The sequence below is a fragment of the Gossypium raimondii genome, chromosome 6 (genome assembly GCF_025698545.1).
Source record: "Gossypium raimondii isolate GPD5lz chromosome 6, ASM2569854v1, whole genome shotgun sequence".
NCBI classification, from domain to species: Eukaryota; Viridiplantae; Streptophyta; class Magnoliopsida; order Malvales; family Malvaceae; genus Gossypium; species Gossypium raimondii.
This window is the reverse complement of record NC_068570.1, coordinates 52,891,331-52,898,900: the sequence shown is the minus strand read 5'-3', so window position 1 is coordinate 52,898,900 and position 7,570 is coordinate 52,891,331. Positions and strand designations below refer to the sequence as shown.

The 7,570-nt window shown below is 29.5% G+C and overlaps 1 non-coding gene across 1 annotated transcript; it reads right to left on the bottom strand.

Moving 5' to 3' along the window:
* Positions 1 to 7,182: 7,182 nt before the first annotated feature.
* LOC128042083 (small nucleolar RNA R71) lies at positions 7,183 to 7,289 on the bottom strand. The gene has a single exon (XR_008197291.1). It is a non-coding gene; the product is annotated as a small nucleolar RNA R71 (small nucleolar RNA).
* Positions 7,290 to 7,570: the final 281 nt, after the last annotated feature.

Here is a 7,570-nt window from a genome sequence, read left to right as displayed (position 1 = left end):
TTTTGGTATTTTGCCTGACTTTTCTCCCCTAATTTTTTGTCCCGTAATTAATTTCCTTTTTTTTTCACTTCTTTCTTCTTCTTTTTCTTCCTCCCTCAACTCAAGTTGCTGCCTCCATCGCCACTGGTGGTTGGCCTCCTTTTCGGCTTGAAAATGGCACCGAAGTGTAGCTCTCAAAAGTAAGCAAAAAGAAAGTGAAAAAACATAGCACATAAAGAAGAAAAAAGAACAAAGGGTTCCATAATTAACGAAGAAAGAAGAAGAAAAAAAAAGAACTTGGGTTGAAGGAGGAAGAAGAAGAACGAAGGAAAAAACAAAAAAAATGACAAAAATTGGCGAAGAAAAGTCAAAAGAAAATTTTTTATTTATTTTTTTAGATTATGACATCATCATGGTGTTATTTATGTCACGTGTCTCAATTTTATTGTATCGCATGTCCTCAATTTAACAATGTTAGACTCAGGTACCGATTTAATTGACAAAAAAAAAGTTTGGGTACCAATTTAGGAGAAATGGACAAGTTTAAGTACTAATTTTATATTTATCCTAAATTTTTTAAAAATAGATAAAAAAAAGTAAATTTTATTTAAAAATTCATAATTTGATAAAAAATTAAAAAATATAAATTAAAATTAAAAAAGCTAAAGTTTAAAATTTATAAGAATTCATGTAATTGAATTTTGTAATTTTCAACTTTCCCTTCCCCAAGCACTAATTTTCTCTCTCACTTTCTCATCCACTTCTTCCATTTTTGAGTTCTGGAGGATAGAAAATACTTTCTCAAACAAAAGTTTGATTTTAGAAGACAAAGGTGATTTCATTTTCTTGGAAAATAAAAATATGAAAAAAAACTTGTTTAGCTAAAATGATTTTTGAAAAATAAAAATATGTGAAAAGTTAAAATAATATAAAGTTATTTTCATTATTTTACTAAAATGTTTTGTAAAACTAAAATGATAAAAAAATAGTTTTTAAAATGTTTTGTAAAACTCAGTAAAATATTTTTCATTAAATTTTCAAATATCAATTATGCCACATTGATTTGAATTCATATAAATGTTTTTATTATTGAAAACAAATTCTTATTCTTATTCATCAAATTATAGGTGTCCATGAGCCGGGCCCTGATAAAATTTTAGGCTCATTTGATATGTCCGAGCCCAACTTGAAAAATAGGCTTAAAATTTTGTCCAAGCTCGGATTAGATCAAAATGTTAAAACTCAGGCCCAGCCCGACTCACTTGTATTAAATTTTTTATATAAAAAATAAGAAAATAATACATCAAAAACACTAAAAATGTTAAAATAAATATTTCCCAACAAATTGAAAATAAATTAAAAAAGTTATACTTAAATAATACTAAGATAGGTGCAACTTAATAAGCAAATGCGTCTAAAATAGTAGCAAAATTAACAATAAAACAAGAATTATATAATATCCAAATAATAACAACAAAATAGTAGTAACATAATTGTGAAATAAGAACAAAACAATGAGAAAATCGCAGCAAAACAACAAGAAAAAAATTCTTCTTGCAAATTCGGGCCAAGCCCAAAGCTAAAAAAACCTTACTTGAGGCCCAACTTATTTTTTAAACGGGCCTTCTTTTTTGCCCAAGCCCTTTTTCGGACCAATATTTTTGCTAAAACACTTCCACTTTTTAAGCAGGCCATTCGACCCGACTCATGGATAGATCTACATCAAACCTGTTTTTAAATTTTCAAAAAATAAAATTTAAAAATTATTTCTGAAATAAAAAATGGACATATTTCAAAAACTAAAGGGAGTCTAAATTGTTGAGAATCATAATTATCAGCCAACATTTCTTTTCCATATTTTTCCATTTCTCTCTTTTTATCTATTTCTCCAGAGAAGAGGAAAACAAAAATTCAAAATCTTAACTTTAACTGCTACATGAACATTAAAGGGTTTCTCTCAGTAGAAAAAAAGAAAAAGATATTTTGTTTAGCAACTTTTTTTTCATTTTTTATTGTGTTTGAATAAAAGCGAAAAAGAATATGGGAAGAGGGAAAGTCCCAAATTCCAGCCATAATGAGAGCAATAACAATGAAACCATATGTTTTTGAATGTCACTCCTTTCAGCAATTACTCTGATCTGATTGGATTGATTTAAGGATCTTTCAACTTTTTACATTAATGGTTTCTTCCCATGTCTATTTTCTTTGGCAGGGGGTTCCGCTTAGGAACATTTGGTGTATCATATGTTTATGGAATGTTGGCATTGATTACAATTGGAATAAGTTCCTCTTTTGCTTGGTATTTGCCCAAATTTGGATCTATAACTGGTAATTTTGATGGGTGAAGATGGTGGTGGTAGTTTTATGTTTCGATTATGGTGTTGAAAGGGGGTCAGCCAAGGGATTCATCTTTTTGCAGAAGCAATGGAAGGTAATGATGAAAATTACTTATTTCCCCACAGTTCTTTCTTAAAATAATCATAAAAAATTACTATTTGACGCATCTTGGGCGTACTGGTCTTATACACTATCAATTAATAATAGAGTGACATTTTTTTCAATCTCATTATAAATTCTGATCATATTTACTTTTTTTACACCATGCGTAGACTACCTATAAATAGGAGAATAATACGCTTCAACTTACTCGAACCCATGTCCATGTCAATCGAGCTCTAAAATGATATATTATTACTGTAAAATAAAAAATATTGAAGGACTTGAAAATATATACAAATAAATTTATTTAAATATTAATTAAATTTATTTTGTTTCCCTTTCTAAGTTTTGGGTTTTGGATTTTGAGATTAATGTTTTTCTATTTATTTATGTTTAATAATTATAATTAATATTTATTTTTAAATCCGTCAATATTTTTTGTTTTACACTAGTAATTAGGGGTGAGCATTCGACCGAATTGAGTGAAAATTTTTGAGTTAATCGAGTTCACGAGAACTACTTTATCATCCTAACTCAATTTGAAATTTTTTCGAATCGATTCGAGTCGAATCGAGTGACATTGTTCGAGTTAAATTGAAAAATTAAATATGTTAAATAAAAATATTATTACAGTATAAATAATTCTATATTAGAGCACATAAATTTGAAACCATATAGATTTGAAAATTTTTCAAATAAAAATAATAAAAAATAAAATACTTGAGTCGATAAATTTGAATCATTAATTAGGTCTCAAAATTATTATTTTAGAATATTTTTAATTTTTTATATTTTTAGAATTTTATAATTTTTTAAAATATAAATTTTGAAATTTTATAAATATTTTCAATTTTTGAAAAATATTTTGAATTATTTTGTAATTTTTGTTGAAAGAGAGACCAATTTGCTTATTTTCAAGTTGACAGGGGATCAAAAGGGTATTTACACCAATCATTATTCGAAATTTTCAAGTTATTCGAATTATGAAATTCAACTCAACTCAAACTAGAAACTTGAATCGAGTTATTCGAGTTGGCTCAAATAATTCGAATAACTTGATTCGATTAACTCAAAATTTGTTTTTTTTTCAATTTTTTTGAATCGAATCGAGTTTTGCTCACCCCTACTAATCACAATGTGTCATCTTATTATTTACTGATTGTGCATCAAACATTCTCCCATAAAAAAGGATGATTAGGTAAATTAATAAATTTTTTTAGAATTTAATTTTGTAAAATTTTTAAATTTTTATGTGTATTTATCAAAAGCATGAATTTTTAAATCATTTTTTATTTTTTTATTTTTCAATTTTTCTTTTCTTTTAAACTTTTAGAAACAATATTAAATTGATAAAATGCATAAAGTTGAAAGCTAAATTTGTTGATTTTTTAGAATTAGAATCAAATTGATAGAATATATAATTGGAGGTTAAAGTTATTATTATGTTAATAAAAAAGCTACGCAAGCATTCCATTAATGATTTAACGGAAGAGTGAACAAAATATCAAATGTCGATAACATTAGTGATTAAATTGAAAACTTTGAAGTTGAGTGACTAAAATAGAAACACACTAATAATTAGATAACTACTTATATAGTTTACCCTATTTAAGTGGAGCCCCACTATATTTTAGGAGGTTCTAAAACATTAACTTTTACCAAAATTTTTAATTTATATTAATAATAATAATTTTTTATAAAAAGCATTAAAAGTTTTGGTAAAAGTTAAAAAATTTGGTGTGCACTCTAAGTGTACCATATGACCCATTCTTCGAAGTAGGGTTGGGTCAAATTAAATATAGATGGGTTTGTTTCGTATAACACTAATGGTGCGTCAGTAGGAAGAGTTTCTAGAGACTCATCTGCAAACTAGTTACATGGCTTCACAATGAGAATTGGGAAGGAGAGAATTTTTAAAGTTGAAGTTAGAGCTATTTTGGAAGGACTCCAAACTGCATGGGAAGCTAGCTATAGAAATTTGGATCTGGAATGTGACAATGCGATGGTAGATGAATCAATTCTGGCCGAAAGGATTGTTGTTAATAGAATGACAAAGCTGCAACTAATCGATCAGATCCTAAAACGCAAATGGAGTGTGTGAATTCGATATATTCCTAGAAACCACAACAAAGTTACTGACCATATGGCTAAACTAGTTAATCATGACCTTCATAGTTTACAAAGATTTGAAGAATCCCCAGATTTAGCTCTGGCACTGCTACATGGACACTTGGATGCATTATCCCTTTCTGCTACTTGGGAATTTCTTTGAATTGTAATCGCCATTGATTGGTTGTTATTTGTACTAAAAAGAAATTTTATTTTTGATATTGAGTCATGATTTTGGTGTCACTTTTGTGGTTTAAAAGGCATATATCATATGCCTTTCCTTTGACCTAATTAGCATAACATTAAATCTTTGTTTGTTAGAGTGAACAAAAAAGTTAGAAAAATGAAAGATTAAAAGGATAGAAAAAATAAAAAAGATGAAAATATAATTTTTTTTATAGGTGTGTTTGGTAGAAAAGATGAAAAAATGAAAAGAAAAAGTAATTTTCTTTCCATCAATTGCTTGGCGGAGTTGAACAATGAAAGAAAAGAAAAGAAAAGAAAATAATTTAAAATTGCATAATTTTGAGCTAGCATACATATCTCCCACATCTTCTATCTTTTCATCATTCCAATTTGGAATATTAGTTTTTATGCATTAGGATGGAAAATAATCAACTCTCCTATTTATTTCCTTTCACTTTTTTTTCATACCAAGCATACTCAAAATTTATTTTCTTTTCACTTTTCCACTCTCTCCTTTCATCTCTTCACTTTTCTACCCAATCAAATACACCCTAAACAAGGATCGCCTGCCTAAAATTAGAAATGAGAATGCAAGTTAGAATAAATGGAAAATTACAATAAGTTTTGATAAGCTATTATAGTAACATATTTTAATCTCATTCTTAATGAGTTTTTGGATGATTAATTGTACAAATTAGTGAACTTGATGCTCCTAATCTTTTAAATTCATGTTTCTATGCTTAGGAGAGCATTTAGGAGCGAAAGGAGTGAAAAATGAGCCAAAATCGGACAAACACAGCTGTTTTCAGTATCCACACGGCCCGGGCATTTCCACAAGGGCTGGTCACATGCCCGTGTGCCAGTCCGTGTCAATATCGCACCCTGCTTCCCAAATATGCGGAAAAACCCAATTTTTAGGCTTTTTGAGCATTTTAAAGTCTATAAATACTCGAAAATAATCGAAAGCAGATCTCCCTCAAGATTGAAGATCTCCATTTAATTTCGTTCGAAGTTTTATTGAGTTTCTTTGTCTTGTGGTTATCCTAACTTTAAGATGTTTCTATTCAAGATTATGAACTAAATTTCTCAGATATCTAGGGAGGATGAAACCTATGATGAATCTTATTATTTAATTTATGTTTTTACACGATAAATACTTGATTCTTGTTCTCAATTATGTATGCTTATTTCGTGTTTTAATATTTTTGGGATATTAATTCATGTTTAATGTGCTTGTTTCAGTGGAGCAAAAGTCCCTGTTTAAGAGTAGATCTAGTATAATTGAGTGGAGTTGCATGCAATCCTAGAAATTGGATGACATAAATCTATCAGATTAGAGTCAATCTAATAAGGGAATCCATACATTGAGTTAATGCGACGATAGGAGTTTTAATTAGAAAGAGATTTCAATTAATCAACCTAGAGTCAGTTGTTCTTACTCTCGAAAGAGATATTATCATAATAGGTGAAGTCTAGGTGGATTCTTTCCTGGGTATTAATGTCTATCTCATTGGTTATCTTTGATTATTTTCCTATTTCATTCTCTGTTACGTTACTAGATAAATTAGATTAGTAAATTTAGATTAAAAACAATCACTCCAATTTGTCAGCCAAATAATAGAAAAACGGTAATTAATAGTACTTTTAGTCCTCGTGGATACGATATTCCCTACTCACCATAACTATACTATTGTTCGATAGGTGTGCTTGCCTTAGTCGTATTTATAGTTAGTTTAGTGACCATCAAGTTTTTGGCGCTGTTGCCGAAGACTAAAATATTAGGAATACTTTATTTTTATTAATTTAGCCATTTTTATTTTTATTTTTGTTTTTAGTTTAATTTTTACATTCTAAGTTTTTCTTTTATTTTCTTCTGGCAGGTTCTTTTAGTTTATGATAAGAAGAAACCCCTCGGGACCATTATTATTTTATAGTGAAATTGAAAGTACAACTCGCAGAAACTATAGAGAAACAAGGCAAAGTCGACAGAATATTGTAGACGAACAAGAGGAAATTATTATTACTGAGGAGATGGGTGATAATCAGAATAATCAGCTACCTCCTACAGTTGATGCAAATTCTGGAAATCCAAATCTTGTTCCTCGTACTATGTACAATTATGCCAAGCCCACTCTAACTGGGGATGAATCGAGTGTTGTGAGACCTGCCATTGCTACTAATAATTTCGAACTGAAGTCGAACACTATTCAGATGGTACAACAATTTGTTTAGTTCAATAGTTTACAAGATGAAGATCCAAATACTCATTTGGATAGTTTTCTGGAAGTCTGTGATACTTTCAAGATAAATGACGTTTCTGACGACACCATTCACCTACGGTTATTCCCTTTCTCATTGAGGAACAAAGCTAAACAGTGGTTGAATTCTTTACCACGAGGTTCTATCACTACATGGGATCAAATGACCGAGAAATTCTTACTAAAGTACTTCCCACCGGCTAAGACAACCAAGTTGAGGAATGATATCTCTTCCTTCGTTCAGATCGATTTAGAGACTTTATATGATGCATGAGAGATGTATAAGGACTTATTGAGACGGTGCCCTCACTATGGGTTACTTCTATGGCTACAGGTTCAAACCTTCTACAACAGTTTGAATCTCTCAACAAGGCAATTGATCGATGCAGCTGCCAGTAGAACTCTAAATAATAAAACACCCGAAGCGGCTAGCGAGTTTATAGAAGAAATGTCACTGAATAATTATCAGTGGTAAGTCATGAGGACGAAGCAGATGAAAGTAGCTGGTGTTTTTAACTTAGATGCAGTCACCATGTTATCGAATCAGGTAGAACTTTTAAATAAGAAAATTGATGGTTTATATGTTTCTACGCAGGTAC